Source organism: Xenopus tropicalis, chromosome 8 (genome assembly GCF_000004195.4).
Source record: "Xenopus tropicalis strain Nigerian chromosome 8, UCB_Xtro_10.0, whole genome shotgun sequence".
Classification (NCBI taxonomy): Eukaryota; Metazoa; Chordata; class Amphibia; order Anura; family Pipidae; genus Xenopus; species Xenopus tropicalis.
The window spans coordinates 21,019,164-21,035,836 of NC_030684.2; the positions used below are offsets into that span (position 1 = coordinate 21,019,164).

At 43.5% G+C, this 16,673-nt stretch overlaps 2 long non-coding RNA genes across 4 annotated transcripts in view; both read right to left on the reverse strand.

Annotated features, from left to right (window-relative positions):
* The window catches only part of LOC101734547, a 57,461-nt gene extending 41,356 nt beyond the window's left edge, over positions 1-16,105 (reverse strand). The window contains exon 1 of the long non-coding RNA XR_004219703.1: positions 15,896-16,105. This is a non-coding gene — a long non-coding RNA (uncharacterized LOC101734547). The remainder of the gene's footprint in view (positions 1-15,895) is intronic.
* LOC108645164 overlaps positions 1-16,673 on the reverse strand; it is a 455,446-nt gene that overhangs the window by 244,922 nt on the left and 193,851 nt on the right. The window lies entirely within an intron of this gene.

A 16,673-nucleotide genomic window follows, 5' to 3' on the forward strand; every position in this document is an offset into this window, starting at 1 on the left:
TGACCCCAAAATGAAAATAGCGTATAAGGATTTCTCGCCTGCCAACTCAGCTTTTGCACACAGAGCCCCCTGTCAGTGTATTATGTGCAGTAAACCCCCCCCCCCCATAACTATACACAGACCCCCAGAAAACCATATATTTTTGGAAAGTACACATTCTGATGAATTCAAAATAGGTAAAGTTATTTTCTACACCAAAGTTACACAAAGTGTTTGTGTATACATGTGTGTACATGTGTAAAAGTTGTGTGACAGTGTGTAAGTGTGTATATAAGTGTGAAAAATGAAAAAAAAACAGCTAAATTGTCTGCTGTAAGTGTGAGTGTGTGTAAGTGCAAAAAAAAAAAACAGCTTTACCTGTCCTGTGATCTGATCGCTGCTCTGTCCTCCATGCTGCATCCTGGACCAGGAAGTCAGTGGGCCGGCGCTGGGGGGGAAGGAGGAAGCTGCTTGTAAGCCAGTCCTGCGACGATCGCGTTGCAGGACTGACATGACAGCCCCCCGGGCTTGTTGCCCAGGTGATGAATCCTTCATCTGCCGACGACGTATGGGACACGTCGTTGGCAGTGAAGCCCTTTTTCTGCCACGACGTATCCCATACGTCGTTGGCAGTAAAATGGTTAAAAATAAGGCCTCAGTTCTTAACTCAGGAGTGAAAAGGAAATACGACTGTAACTCACCCTTAAAAACAAATATTTAGTCATTTTCAGTATGGCAAAGTCCCCAAATGCTACTTCCCTAACCAAACAACCCCATAAGCAAACATTGCTTGGCTAAATGTTGCTTATTTACATGCTTGTGTTTAACCAACACAATGTAACTCCAAGTCAATCGCACTTCTGTGAAATCAAATTGTCCACTTAGGTAGCAACACTGGTTGACAATCAATTTCACATGCTGTTGTGCAAATGGAATAGGCAACAGGTGGAAATTATAGGCAATTAGCAAAACATCCCCCATAAAGGAGTGGTTCTGTGGGTGGTGACCACTTCTCAGTTCCTATGCTTTCTGGCTGATGTTTTGGTCACGTTTGAATGCTGGCGGCGCTTTCACTCTAGTGGTAACATGAGACGGAGTCTACAACCCACACAAATGGCTCAGGTAGTGCAGCTCTTCCTGGATGGCAGATCAATGCGAGCTGTGGCAAGAAGGTTTGCTGTGTCTGTCAGCGTAGTGCCCAGAGCATGGAGGCGCTACCACGAGACAGGCCAGTACATCAGGAGATGTGGTGGAGGTGTAGGAGGGCAAAAACCCAGCAGCAGGACCTCCGCCTTTGTGCAAGCAGAAACAGGAGGAGCACTGCCATAGCCCTGCAAAGTGACCTCCAGCGGGCCCCAAATGTGTATGTGTCTGCTCAAACGGTCAGAAACAGACTCCATGAAAGTGGTATGAGGGCCCGACGTCAACAGGTGGGGGTTGTGCTTACAGCCCAACACCGTACAGGACGTTCCTCTTCGACCAACGCCACATTGCACCACAGACTGTCCAGGAGTTGGCAGATGCTTTAGTCCAGGTCTGGGAGGAGATCCCTCAGGAGACCATCCGCCACCTCATCAGGAGCATGCCCAGGCGTTGTAGGGAGGCCATACAGGCATGTGGAGGCCACACACAGTACTGAGCCTCATTTTGGACTTGTTTTAAGGACATTACATCAAAGTTGGATCAACCTGTAGTGTTTTTTTCAACTTTAATTTTGAGTGTGACTCCAAATCCAGACCTCCATGGGTTGATTTCCATTGATAATTTTTGTGTGAGTTTGTTGTCAGCACATTCAACTATATAAAAGAATGGAGAATTTAATAAGAATATTTAATTCATTCAGATCTAGGATGTCTTATTTTTGTGTTCTCTTTATTTTTTTGAGCAGTGTATAAATGTATTTATAGATTGGGGATAAAGAAGACACATCTAAACTTTAGGCACACCTGCTTAGACTTTTAAAACACACTTTTCTTTTTACCAAAATTAAAAACTTCTACACTTGTTACACTATTGTGAATTACCTTAGGTATAAATATCCCCTTCTATGTACTTGGAACTGTCCTTCAAAGCAGAGGCAAATGTGGAGAATATTTCTCCTGACTTTTCATTCCTGCGTGAAATCTTGAAGGGAGTTTCAACAAATATAATCACTGACTATACATTACAATAGGTAAGTTCCCACAATACCCGTTAGGTGTTATACCCTTCTGAATATATATGTACCACTTGGTCCTTGGTATTTATGGGGGAAAAAACTCTTCGAGTGTCAGCAATGCTGGGATCTTTTCAATTATCCGGGCGGGATAGATTGGGTATATTACCACTTGTGTTTGTTATGTTGCGCTCATATTACAATCAAAAATACAATCAGGTTGCGGTAAGTAATATGTAGACTTATTGAGTATGCTTTGTTAACTAAACAATCACAACCCTGGAAGATATCTAATTGGCTCCGGTTCAACTACGTATTCGGATCGCTCTTTACTAACAGATTAATCGGCCGTCATAATGGTAGTATACTGGATAAATTAACCTTTCACTGCTCCACAAATCACAGCATCCGGTGGATCCCAGGGTTTGCCGTGGTTCAACTACACATCTCGATAATCCTTTACCTCAAAACTGGATGTATTTTACACATTGGTAACTATACTTATGCTTTAATCTAACTCATTTTTTATATATCGGTACTACCTAAATTCTTGTTGCACATCAATAAAGCATCTAGTTGTAACGACGCTTCATGTCATGTCTTTATTCATACCGTACATTCAGAGGGATGCGTGTTCTAATGTACACATTTCATAGTGTACATCAATGTGATATCAAAAATTCCCCCAGAAGCATACATACACTGAAGCTTTATACGCTCCCTAATTTAGCGTAAGTATATTGTTATACCGAAATTAATTACGAAGTCCCAAAACGATGGGGATCGATTCCACACTCTCCACAGCCTCTCCGTTCGATTTGGTGGTGTCACCCATATGGCCTACCCGGTCATATTATAATTACCTCTAAGCTTCCCGAAACGCCACACAAGAGCAAAGTTCACCTTACCCGTCACCTGGCGCAACACAATTCAACTACAAGGCCACAATATGCCGCTAGCACAAATTACAAATCTACCCTGACCTGTGGTTTTGACGAGACGCGCTTGGGTTTAAGGCTGCAGATTCCAAACACTGACCCCATCATTAGCTTATCATAGAGCGCTTCACCACCCAAATGTAAGGTTCAATATTAATATCCCATGATCGATTTCCTCAAAATCGCTTGGCGTTTTAAATGTTGTTACTAAAAAGGAAGCCCTCCTAATGCACCCGGTGTATCTTAAAACTAGTTTCTCCCCATAGAGCTCTTCCCGCCCGTTGTTAGCACTCAATTTGTATATACAGACCTATCAGGGCGTTAGCTATTAATCACTCAATGTGGCTGGGTAACAGAATCAATCGGCGACTTACGTTAGAATCGTGATGAAAAACAATCACATCTCAACCTCTAGCCCATTCAGTATACATGAACTTTTTACAACTCCGATCTATCAATTCCCACCCATTTGGTTACTAAATTGGCACTCAGTGCCTATTTTTTCATGGCGATTGCAGACGTCTGTCTAAGTATATAACTTTTGCCTTCCGGAATAAATGTATTTATACACACACTTTATGTAAGGTGCCTACCTGTAGGGCACCTACCGCACAAGCGCGGTATCAGGCATCTGGCGCTTCCGGGTCTCGGCGGCGTAATGACGTCAGCCAGCGCACGCGCACAGACGGTGTTGTTGACAGAGGGCGTTAGTTGAAAAATGAATAGGTTAAAATCTGTGCAAGGTACTTAAACTTAATTTCAACTATAAATGGAAAAAAGACCATATAAGATATCTGGGAATACACCTCACACCCAACTATGCTTCTCTATATAAGGAAAACTATGCTCCCCTCATAACCAAGACACTCAAAGATCTTAATACATGGGACCCCTATACATTATCATGGCTAGGAAGAATCGCTACAGTGAAGATGGTCACCCTACCGAGGCTTCTTTACTACTTTGAGACACTACCGGTGCAAGTTCCTCTCCCCACACTCAAAATGATACAAAAAAGAATAACAACATTTATTTGGTGCTCTAAGAAACACAATCTCCCACAAAATCCTAAGCACCCCCATCCCGCATGGGGGTCTAGGAGCCCCTGACATACACAAATATTATCTGGCATCCCATTTACGACAAGCTGCAGCATGGTCGGACAGGGTACACTGTGGGAAGTGGGTGACCGTAGAAAACGATAATGTACAGCCATATACTATCTCCTCACTACTATGGAACATAACTATACCCACAGACATCAATGGAAAGCTCCTAAATTCCATAAAATGGACTCTTTCCATATGGAAACAGACAAAAGCCCCCCACAACTTTATACAGAAGCCATATAGGCTAACCTGTCCTGTACGGCCAGTCTGGTTTAAATAAATATATTGTTTCAATGCGTTGGATAGTTTCCTTATAAATACAACACATCATCATATCAGTCATTTAGTATTTATACATTGTTTCATATATTTCTGCCACCAGCAATGATTCACAATGATTCGCAACTTTTTTCAGATAACACACAAGTTAGTAATAACATATTAAGAGAAAAGGGCCGTTAAATGAATGAATGAATGAATATTGAATGTATTGTATGAATGTACTGTGAGTGCAATAATATATATTATATATCTACAAGTTGCATAACAATAGCTATCAAAATGTAGCCAAATCTGAATGCAATGGGCTATAGGCAGGAGATGCAAACAGCTTATCTCTAACGTTCCTGTCTAATATCAATATTGTCTTTATTAGGTGCCTTGTCACAAAGAAATATGGATTTCATCAGATGCTCTATTTGTTGTCTCTTTATATATTTATTCTGCTACTCGCTATCACCATGTATTTAGCAGTAACATTAAAGGGAAGCCCCACTCAGAAACTCTTTTGTAGTGTTACAAAAACCCAATGGTTTTAAAGTTGTCTGTAAATGTTATGACAAACAAACATTTCATGACATGTGACCAGAGATGACTTCACACACAGCAATGTGACAGTTGGTTTTGTCCGTTGGTTGACTTTGTGGTGAGAGGTAAGTCTGAATCCCCTCTGAGAGATTTTTTGCCAAATAACCCTTATTTTAGCTAAAAAAAGATGGGAAATAGTTGGGTGATGCCCCCCTAGACTAGCGGATGTTGCTCCTCTCACAGATTTTAGTGAATTTGGAGAATTTTAGAGATGACATTAATCTTAGCGCTGGTTGGGTGACACAGACACAGGGTTTGGCAGTTTTGCAGTTCTGCAGCAAATATATATATATTTTTTTTGACTGGGGACCCCATAAACATTTGGAGGCCATACAATACATACATTTTTCCTCCCAGTATTGACAGGCTCCTTAGAGTTCTGCCCCTTTGCCCCGGGTATCTGCCCTGCTCTCATGTAGCAACCTTAACATTTAACTGAATACATTTCAATACATTTTTCCTTGCAAAGCAAAGCAATTGGCACAGAAATGAATGGGGTTGATCTTTTCCCATCAGCCTGTACAGCCCCCTAAAAGCACTGTGACACCAGGACCCACGCTTGGTTGGCAGCGCTGTCCGGAGCCCTTCTTTGCACCAAACTTTTGTATCTCTCCCAATCAAATTCTTCATTCTATTAAAGCTTCTAATAATTGGTGCTACTGGTTATTTATAGAGCAGCAAACATATTCAGTAGCGCAGTACAACTGGGAGGGATACAGAAAGGGAACCCTAGTATATACTGCTATAAATGGCAGAGAGGATCACAAGAGCTCACAGTCTCTTCTCTCTCCTGAAATAGAGCGATTTGAGAGACTTGACAAATAGAGCGATTTGAGAGATTTGCAGCGACTCCTACCATCCTTGCGATATAGAAGAAGATACAGAAGAAGACACACAAAAGTCTTTTTAAAGACTACACCTTTTCTCCACAGCAGAAGAACAAGAAGAACCTGCCGGACCCATTGTGGTTCACCTGGTAAGGAACCAGCATTTTTCCCTCTGCAATATGTATTACATAGTAGATGAGGTTAAACAAGAGGCACATCCATGGAGTTCTACCCCTAACTCTGATCTTTACTGTGTTTATTTGGGGTCTTTTAATTTGACATCTTTAGATTAACTCTAACCTTCCCAAATCTCTATTTTATATGACAGAAGCAGCAGAGATGGGCATGAGTGCCAGCAGCCGGCAGTACTACGAGTACCGCTATGGGAAGGTAAGCGCCCCTAGTGCTAATAAATACACATTGCTGTGGTATGTGGGCTAAGAAATTCTAATTATTATTACTGAGGATTAAAGAAAACCTGCTGGAGACCTTAATGTCTTCTTGTTTCCTGCATTTCTGTAGATCTCATGGTGGATCCCCCCTGATCGGGACATCTTCGAGATCAGGGATTTTGAAGATCCACGAGCGGGTCCCTATTTGGAGTGCATTAGGGAACAGATAAGAGGAGACATCAGGATGGCACTCTATGATCTGTGGATGGCCAGAGATTGTGTGAAGATCTCAAAGTGGTGGCAATTTCGCCTGAAGGCCGACTTCCGAGGGGACTACAGGTACATCAAAGCCCACCTAAAGGACCTCTACAAAGACCTAGAGGCTATCAACAAGGTCATCCTGACGCGGAACAGCGAGAGATATTAAGGTGCAGTATAGAATCCATCCTTCTTTCCCTTTCTTCATTCTATGCTGTTTGCTGAAATGGAAATATTCCCTAAATGATGGCTATTTTGTAATGGAAAGGGGCTGATGGATTGAAATCAATTGCAATTCTCAGATTTTGTGCAATGTGTGAAGCCCATGTAAGATGGCAACGTTGTGGGGAAAAATACCCACTTGTTCAGTGTTTTAATTTTGCTTCAGCGCCCGATTTGATATTAATGTGCCCCTAAGTGTAATAGGGTTTCTCCAGGGATATCGCTTGCTAAGGTATAAATAAGTTCTTTTGGTTGATTTTTGCAGGTGGCCCTCGGAACTAAAAGGCAAAAGATAAGATCTGCCCAGATCCACCTTCTCTCCTATCAACCGCAATTCTACCAGCGGTGCCTGCACTCCCATCCACCGTAATTCCACCAGCGGTGCCTGCACTCCCATCCACCAGCGGTGCTCCCCCTCTAAAATATGGTTCATACACAAGAGCACCTTAAGGTGCTTGGTAAAAACTGCATTCCCTTTCCATCCATCCCTCAGACTGCAGGAGCCGGGGTCTGCAGGCTGCCTGGGGCCCAATGGAATGGTGTGTATGCTACCATATTCCCTTGTTTCCCTCACCCTGCTTCCCTTAATTATGGCAAGCAGGGTGAAGGCATTGATTCTGGGAGCAAATCCGATTGCCGTTAAGGAGTCAGGAAGGAATTTTTCCCTCTAATGAAGCAGATTGGCTCAAAGCTTCTCAGAGGTTTTTTTTGCCTTCCTCAGAATCAATGAAAAACACAATTTATTATTTGTATTATTAATAAAACTGTGATTTTCACAGATGAACCATCAAGCCGTGTGTGTGTCTTTATTCTGGGTATTGGGCTCATTTGGAAGGGGAAACACATAGAGGGGGAGAGACTGTGAGAATAGAACAAATCAGCAAAGTAGAGGCACTGAAAAGTGAAAGAAGAAAGAAAGAGAAATGTACACATGTTGCTGCTTTATAAGAAACCCTGCTTTCCACTGTATGTGTCAGTCTGATTCCTTACACCCCCCAGCACTTCAGTACCTGTGAGTGACACACACCAGTCCTCCAGCGGGTATGGCTGCTCCACCAAGCATTCTCACACCGGGCTAACGGGCTGAGCTTCTGTTTATAATGGCCATTCTTGGCATCCTCCCATCATTCCCCATCATGGCATCCAGCCCTGAGACCAAATCACTGAAGGGTAAAATGCACAACACAATATTCATTGGGCAGATGTGAAGGTGCCTGTGGGTACAAAACCTGCTCCTGTAGGGTTAATATGCAGCCATATTCCCTGGATACACAGAATATTGCCAGGTGAGCAGTAAAGCAGAGAACCCACCCATGTTATGGAACCCCCATACTGAGGGGAAGGGAAATCCTTCTGATTTCCGAAAAACAGGTAACGCTTTTGTATGTATCAAATCCATTCCCTTTTCAAAATATATGGATCCCTAGTCCTGCCAGTGCCATCTGAACCAGGTGCAAGTGAATGAGGCACCGGGAAGCAGCAGCGGGCAGAACCCCTGTGGCACCGCGCCGTATACAAGAGCAGAATAAAGACCTTCCTAGGATTGCTGGAAACAAACACCAGCATGGCGTAACATCAACATTCCCCTAAAGCTTTAAGCTACTGCCAGATGGGACTTATTACCCGCTGTGTGTGGCACCCAGGCCCATGCCAGCGGATTGGCTGATACTTGGCCTGCGTTTATTATACACCGGCTGAGAATCAGCCCCGCCTGGCAATAGCTTCAATGGACAGCGATACAACCCAAACCAAACTCTTTCACTTTAATGTGCCAGCGTTGCCCCCCTGTCCCATCTCTGCCCCAAACTGACACACAATTCTGTTACCTTACTAACTCAGTTTTATAGAAGAGTAACACAATTACTGCTAGAAGTAAAGCTACAGAGGAGAAAGGGTTAATACTGTGCCCCGCATGTGTATCCCAGTTTGTTACATGCTATTATTCCCATCATTTAGTTATGAAGAATAGCCCCCAGTAATGTACAGAGGGGTAACAGCCCAGAGTGGGATCCGCTCTCTGCTTGCCAATAGCGTGCCAGGAATCCGCACCACTGCCAGATATTTGCAGCAATGGAAACGATATTAAACCCCAATGCTGCTCATATTCAGACAAAATCGCCGGTGCTGCTACCTATGGGATTCCCATTACTAGCCGGGCAGAGCAGTTTATATACGGCAGTACAAGCAGACAAACAAGTGCCCCTGCCCTGGGCCGAGCATAGATGGAGCACACAACTAGCAGCGTGTTTTGGGGAGACCTGCACCTTTTTCAAGCATCCTGGCAACACTAAAATAAAGTCTAAGCAAGCAGCATTCACTTGCTCTGTGTGTGCTCCTTCCCATTAATACTATGTACTATGTATATAAAACATTGCCTTAAGGTGGATGCAGGGTACTGGGAGTTGTAGCACCAAAGCCACTGGAGCTGCAGGACCATTCATGCGAGTTCCCCCAAGCACAGAAAGTTCCTGCACAGCAGCAGCGGAAGGTAACATAGGTTCAGCAGAACAAGATGGCGTCAGTAGGGCAAGATGTTACCAACCTGCGTACCCACCCCATGTACAGCTTTGTTTGGGTAGCGCCATTGTACCCTGTGCAGGAGCTGAAGTCAGGGTTTGACTGTACTATTAATATTTCTCTCCTATTCATTTTCCTTTCTCTCTTTCAAACCAAAATTGGGTTGCTAGGGAAAACTGGACCTAGCAACTAGCTGTCTGTTGAAACGCCAAGACGCTCAGCTGAACAAAAAGCTAAATAATAGGAAAGCTAGAAAATAAAGACTAACTGCAAACTGTTTTGGAATATAACTTTGTACATCACACTTAATGCTAATTTAAAGGTCAACTTCCCCCTTAATAACAGTGGAACAAATCTACAAGCGAAACCAAGAATGCCGCAGGGGTCATTTATAAGCGGAAGTGCGGCATACAAAGTGCCATTTTAAGTAACCATGTTGTATTTTAGCCCAAACTCAGCATTTTTACCCCCCTACAATTCCACATGAGCCGGAGAGATGGTGATGTGCCTGACACAACTGCGGCCCAATGGCGCCACCATCTGGAGAAAGCAGGTATGCGCTCAAACTGAGGTGCAAGTTCCGCAAACGTGCCGGGCTAAAGGGAAGTGCTGGGCAGTTTGGTGCCGGTATGTACAGCATTACATAAGGGTATAGTAAAGTGACAAAAATATCCCCAACTTTACCGAAGAAAGCCAAATATTTTTGGACACTACACATAAGGGTGAATCTGAACGGGGTAACCATGTCTCTCTACTCCAAACTACTAAGTTGCAAAACTCTTCGTAAATTAGCGTTTTGATGCAGCACCTAAACATCACCTTACAGCTTACATTTTACATAATTTCTCCTTAAAAATGAATGGCAGCGCCACAGGACCCCGAACAGTTTAATGCCTAATGTGCTTAGGATTACAACTATACTCACTATCCCACAGTTACACTTTGTACCCCTGATACCATCTTGCCTTACTATACTCACTATCCCACAGTTACACTCTGTACCCCTGATACCATCTTGCCTTACTATACTCACTATCCCACAGTTACACTCTGTACCCCTGATACCATCTTGCCTTACTATACTCACTATCCCACAGTTACACTCTGTACCCCTGATACCATCTTGCCTTACTATACTCACTATCCACAGTTATACTCTGTACCCCTGATACCATCTTGCCTTATTATACTCACTATCCCACAGTTACACTCTGTACCCCTGATACCATCTTGCCTTACTATACTCACTATCCCACAGTTACACTCTGTACCCCTGATACCATCTTGCCTTACTATACTCACTATCCCACAGTTACACTCTGTACCCCTGATACCATCTTGCCTTACTATACTCACTATCCCACAGTTACACTCTGTACCCCTGATACCATCTTGCCTTATTATACTCACTATCCCAGTTACACTCTGTACCCCTGATACCATCTTGCCTTACTATACTCACTATCCCACAGTTATACTCTGTACCCCTGATACCATCTTGCCTTACTATACTCACTATCCCACAGTTATACTATGTAACCCTGACATCATCTTGTCTTACTATACTTAAGAGGTCATATGACTTAATTGGTACCTAATGTGGTTAATATGTACCTAATGGGGCTATAAAACATACAGGGAGCCATAGATACAGAAATGAGGGCAACCAACCTACTATATAAGTATCTACTGTACTGTAATGATTGGAAGGAAGTAGAATATTGCTTTGCTCCAAAGGCCACAATGTAACAGCATGGCTAAAGTCCCTTCAGCAGCTCCGTATTATAATTATTCTTATTCTCTATAGCCGAACAGTCCCTCACTCTGCTGTGCTGTAACTATGCTAACTGTTCAGCAAAAGCGACTAAGGATAATGAGAATACGGAGCTGCTGAAGCACAGATGGGTCAGTGAGCTCTAAAGAGAAATATGTGAGCCATAATGCGTCCCGCTCCCACTTTAATATGCCTTTCCCAGTGCCCCCTGTTTCTCACCCCAATGGGCTATGTGCCCAAAACCCCATAGCCAGTTTATCTGCAGTGCCAACATCATGTATAATGCCCACAGGGAACATAGTCAGTATATATGCAGTGCCAACATTATGTATAATGCCCACAGGGCACACAGCCAGTATATATGCAGCGCCAACATCATGTATAATGCCCACAGGGCACACAGCCAGTATATATGCAGTGCCAACATCATGTATAATGCCAACAGGGAACACAGCTGGTATATATGCAGCGCCAACATCATGTATAATGCCCACAGGGCACACAGCCAGTATATATGCAGTGCCAACATCATATATAATGCCCACAGGGCACACAGCCGGTATATATGCAGTGCCAACATAATCTATAATGCCCACAGGGCACACAGCCGGAATATATGCAGTGCCAACATCATCTATAATGCCCACAGGGAACACAGCCAGTATATATGCAGTGCCAACATCATGTATAATGCCCACAGGGCACACAGCCAGTATATATGCCGTGCTAACATCATGTATAATGCCCACAGGGCACACAGCCAGTATACATGCAGTGCCAACATTATGTATAATGCCCACAGAGCACACAGCCAGTATATATGCAGCGCCAACATCATGTATAATGCCCACAGGGCACACAGCCAGTATATATGCCGTGCTAACATCATGTATAATGCCCACAGGGCACACAGCCAGTATATATGCAGTGCCAACATCATGTATAATGCCAACAGGGAACACAGACAGTATATATAAAGAGCCAACATCATGTATAATGCCCACAGGGCACACAGGCGGTATATATGCAGTGCCAACATCATATATAATGCCCACAGGGCACACAGCCAGTATATATGCAGTGCCAACATCATATATAATGCCCACAGGGCACACAGCCAGTATATATGCAGTGCCAACATCATATATAATGCCCACAGGGCACACAGCCAGTATATATCAAGAGCCAACATCATGTATAATGCCCACAGGGCACACAGTTAGTATATATGCAGTGCCAACATCATATATAATGCCCACAGGGCACACAGCCGGTATATATGCAGTGCCAACATAATCTATAATGCCCACAGGGCACACAGCCGGTATATATGCAGTGCCAACATCATCTATAATGCCCACAGGGAACACAGCCAGTATATATGCAGTGCCAACATCATATATAATGCCCACAGTGCACACAGCCAGAATATATGCAGTGCCAACATCATATATAATGCCCACAGGGCACACAGCCAGTATATATCAAGAGCCAACATCATGTATAATGCCCACAGGGCACACAGTTAGTATATATGCAGTGCCAATACCATCTATAATGCCCACAGGGCACACAGCCAGTATATATGCAGTGCCAACATCATTTATAATGCCCACAGGGAACACAGCCAGTATATATGAAGAGCCAACATCATGTAAAATGCCCACAAGGCACACAGTCAGTATATATACAGTGCTAACATCATGTATAATGCCCACAGGGCACACAGCCAGTATATATGCAGTGCCAACATCATATATAATGCCCACAGGGCACACAGTTAGTATATATGCAGTGCCAATACCATCTATAATGCCCACAGGGCACACAACCAGTATATATGCAGTGCCAACATCATGTATAATGCCCACAGGCTACACAGCCAGTATATATGCAGTGCCAACATCATATATAATGCCCACAGGGCACACAGCAAGTATATATGTAGAGCCAACATCATGTATAATGCCCACAAGGCACACAGTCAGTATATATGCAGTGCCAACACCATCTATAATGCCCACAGGGCACACAGCCAGTATATATGCAGTGCCAACATCATGTATAATGCCCACAGGGCACACAGTTAGTATATATGCAGTGGCAATACCATCTATAATGCCCACAGGGCACACAACCAGTATATATGCAGTGCCAACATTATGTATAATGCCCACAGGGCACACAGCCAGTTTATATGCAGTGCCACCATCATATATCATGCCCACAGGGCACACAGGCGGTATATATGCAGCACCAACATCATGTATAATGCCCACAGGGAACACAGCCAGTATATATGCAGCACCAACATCATGTATAATGCCCACAGGGAACACAGCCAGTATATATGTAGTGCCAACATCATGTATAATGCCCACAGGGCAACAACCAGTATATATGCAGTGCCAACATCATATATAATGCCCACAGGGCACACAGGCGGTATATATGCAGTGCCAACATCATGTATAATGCACACAGGGCACACAGCCAGTATATATGTAGTGCCAACATCATGTATAATGCCCACAGGGCACACAACCAGTATATATGCAGTGCCAACATCATATATAATGCCCAAAGGGCACACAGCCAGTATATATGCAGTGCCAACATCATATATAATGCCCACAGGGAACACAGCCAGTATATATGAAGAGCCAACATCATGTATAATGCCCACAGGGCACACAGCCAGTATATCTGTAGTGCCAACATCATGTATAATGCTCACAGGGCACACAGCCGGTATATATGCAGTGCCAACATCATATATAATGCCCACAGGGCACACAGCTGGTATATATGCAGTGCCAACATCATCTATAATGCCCACAGGGCACACAGCCGGTATATATGCAGTGCCAACATCATCTATAATGCCCACAGGGCACAAAGCCGGTATATATGCAGTGCCAACATCATGTATAATGCCCACAAAACACATAGCCAGTATATATGCAGTGCCAACATCATGTATAATGCCCACAGGACACACAGCTGGTATATATGCAGCGCCAACATCATGTATAATGACCACAGGGCACACAGCCAGTATATATGAAGAGCCAACATCATGTATAATGCCCACAGGGCACACAGTTAGTATATATGCAGTGCCAATACCATCTATAATGCCCACAGGGCACACAGCCAGTATATATGCAGTGCCAACATAATTTATAATGCCCACAGGGAACACAGCCAGTATATATGAAGAGCCAACATCATGTATAATGCCCACAGGGCACACAGCCAGTATATATGTAGTGCCAACATCATGTATAATGCCCACAGGGCACACAACCAGTATATATGCAGTGCCAACATCATATATAATGCCCACAGGGCACACAGGCGGTATATATGTAGTGCCAACATCATGTATAATGCCTACAGGGCACACAACCAGTATATATGCAGTGCCAACATCATATATATGCCCACAGGGCACACAGGCGGTATATATGCAGTGCCAACATTATATATAATGCCCACAGGGCACACAGCCAGTATATATGCAGTGCTAACATCATGTATAATGCCCACAGGGCACACAGCCAGTATATATGCAGCGCCAACATCATGTATAAAGCCCACAGGGCACACAGCTGGTATATATGCTAAAATCTGGTGGACATCTACAATGGAAAAATTGACCGCACTCATCCACCACAAAATGGACATATATGAAAAAATATGGACACCCTGGACCGAAAACCAAAACAATCGACCAACTAACCATATCTAAAAACGGACAATGCCAAGGGAAAATCCCAGACGCTACCTAAATAAAAGGAAAAAAAGAGAAAAGAAAAAAGACCACCCAGATGAAAACGGCAAGGCGAGAGTCCAACCACCCCCCTTTACCTCTAACCCTCTATCCAACCCCTATTCTACTTTCTTTAACCCCCATTGTTCCACATATTTTGTATGCATCCTACTTTGTTGTAAAACAACTAATAAAAACAAAGTTTAAAAAAAAAAAAAAAAAAAAAGCCACTTTGGGTAAAGTTTTGTAAAATGGCCCCCCCTGGACCTGCTCCAGAAAATCCACTATTTTTCAACTGCCCCATCGGTGATCGGGGTACACAGACTATTGCATGTGTCAGTTGGATCTCCCCCTCTGCTCTACATTTTGCAGCAAGTAGTCTGTAGGAACCTGAGCCCCTTCTCCCAAGGATTCTCCCTTCGTAAAGGATTCGGCCCAATACCGAACCCAATCCTAATTAGCATATGCTAATTAGGGTTTGGAAGGGTTAAATCTCAAAAAAATTTCAGCTTCCGTGTTTACATGTAAAAAAGCCACATGATTTTTCGGATTCGCATTTGGTCCGGCCAGGAACGTGGATTCGGCTGAATCTAAATCCTGCTGAAAAGGCAGAATCTTGGTTGAATACTGAATCCTAGATTCGGTGCATCCCTAGAAATACTGCCCTGATGGAAGGTGCCCAACACATGGGTATCATCTAGCATTTTAACCTTTTTGTGTTCTTAATGACATTCTATTCTAAACATTTACTAGATGTATGTGGGCAACAGAAAGAGTAGAGCCGTACCAATTTAGCAAGAAGTCTCACAATCTGAGAAGCACTGAGCCTTCCTAATATTACCTAAGGGATATACAATCTGAGCTGTAATTAGCATCGTTGTATGCCCATTAAACTGCTCCCAGATGTCTCTTTCTTGGAAATAATCCTTTGCCTAAATGGCTTACATGATCAATACCTCCCCCACCGATCAGATAATCCTGGTGCTGGATTTTGTTCCCAAATCTCTACAGATTTCCGTGCGTCATATGATTTGTCAGGAATCTATATTTGCCCAGGCAGCAAACACAGCAATATCGCTCACCTTTTTTAGCTGAGGAAGAACGCCTAACGGGCAAAACAGAGCCAGGCACCCCGCCGAGCTTTAGGCCTCCATTGCCTGCTGTAATCTGCTTCTTCTTGTGCTTGTGCCGTTTTAGCTGGTGTGCAGCCAGGGCTAGGGCGACCGTACCAAGAGCCGTGCCAAAAAGGACCTTTCGAAGACCAGGAGACAGCCTGAGTTGCAAGAATGTGGACTGCAAAGACAAACAATATATAGATTCATTATAATAATCCAGCTATGGATTTTGGAAAATAATAAATGTGTCTTGTGACTTTGTGGCAAGCAAGACAAGGGTACTTCAAGGTCAAAGCTCCTAATTGCCTTCCCACCCCAAGCATTCAGAAAAGTACGCATTTCGTAAATGTGTGTGTTATATATATATATATTCATGTAAATGCAGCCACTTGCTTTGACCTCTGCAGTTTCCAGGAGATGGGGTGCAGTGACAAAAACTAAGGATGCACAAAACCACTACAATACCATATTGATCACTAGTGGCTCAACGGTTAGTATATTGCCTTGTAGTGCTGGGGGTTTGATTTTAACCTGGGCAATAACTGCAAGAAGTTATATAATCTCTCTTCATTCTAAACTGGCAATCTGTGGGTTCTGGCAAATGCCAGAGGGGCTTCTGTAAGATGCCATAGACTGTCACTATTTATTGGGCCTGTGGGGCTGTTTCTATTTTGAATCCCAATCCAGACCTGTCTCTGTGTGTTTCCTCAGGGCACTCTGCTTTCCTCCCACACCCCCAAAATAT